The sequence below is a fragment of the Diadema antillarum genome, unplaced genomic scaffold (assembly GCF_040938485.1).
Source record: "Diadema antillarum isolate AM-2024a unplaced genomic scaffold, OU_Dant_1.0 seq00002133_RagTag, whole genome shotgun sequence".
Classification (NCBI taxonomy): domain Eukaryota; kingdom Metazoa; phylum Echinodermata; class Echinoidea; order Diadematoida; family Diadematidae; genus Diadema; species Diadema antillarum.
Window position 1 is genome coordinate 52,947 of NW_027272773.1, and position 1,350 is coordinate 54,296.

Below are 1,350 nucleotides of genomic sequence, written 5' to 3' on the forward strand. Positions count from 1 at the left end.
GAGGGCGTAAAACGCATGTAAACAAACCGAATCATTCTGTTTATGTTTAATACCCACTGATCTCTGATAGGGAATGTATTCCCAGAATTAAGAGATCAGTGATATTATTTTGTGGGGTGGGAATCCGCTTTTCTATCTCCGGACTCAATAGAACCCCTTCATCTCCCATGGTACTTCTTGTCATCGAGATCAGTGGACAGTGCATTGAACCCCGCTAACCATGTACTTTCGGACACTACCTCAAAAAAGCCCAGGCACCAGCCCTGGCCCTGGGGGCACCAGGCACTATTATATACCTCATAAGTGAGATTCGTATCACTCATTGGTCAAAAGTATATCACGTGACAAGGTGTAGTCCCGTCTATCTTGCCTTAGGGTTTTCATGTAAGTGATAGAAAGGCAAAACCCTCGTGATAGAAAGGCAAACCCCTCGTGATAGAAAGGCAAAACCCTCGTGATAGAATTCGTAAACCCTCCGCGACTTTTGTACACATAACAAGTACGCTAGACTTCGCGCGCGGTGTCCGCAACCCCTCCACCGTGGCCCACCCAAGGCAAGGACGTTCACTACGCGCATCGTATAAACACATGCAAAATCATCGCACTATTAGCGCACAGCAGGCATACGTTTACGTGGCATGGTGATCGAGCGCTCCTCCGTGATTTGAAGTGAGCTGGATCAAAGATCGTACACTTTGCAATTAGAATTTCTTAGGATCCCGAAGCAGAGACAAATCTCAGCATGTAGAAAATATCGAATTAAAAACACGAGCGACGGGAAACTGGATGTATACTGTAATCTTCTGCCAAGATTTTATGCAGGAGATCGCCGAAGGCCGTGTGACTGTGAGTGAGTACAATGTACCGTGCGTACTGGGTAGTACGAAATGCACGAAAACCATGCCAGCAAGCGCAGGCTGTGGCCTGATTTTAGGGCTAACGTTTAGGCCTAACAGTTAGAATTTACTTCTTATTTGCCTAGCCCTAGATCTTGGTTAAGTCTTAAACGATGAGGTATATAAAACAAATATTAACTGCTCTGTATTCGGATGGTGGTGGAAATTATCACTCCCTCGGTGCTTTTCATACCGACCCTTCCATCACCCCTCGGCTAACGCCTCGGGGTGATAGAAGGGTCGGTATGAAAAGCACCTCGGGAATGATAATTTCCACCATCATCCTCATGAGCAGTCAATATTTGTATACTCTACCAGGCCTAGTACTAGCTTTACACACAGACAGCGAGCTCGCAGATTGATGGTTTGTTATTGCGTAATGCTTTTACGTGACTATAACGCACCGGGGTATACGTTATAGCAGGGTGCGTGATTCCGCAGGCTGTATTTTGTG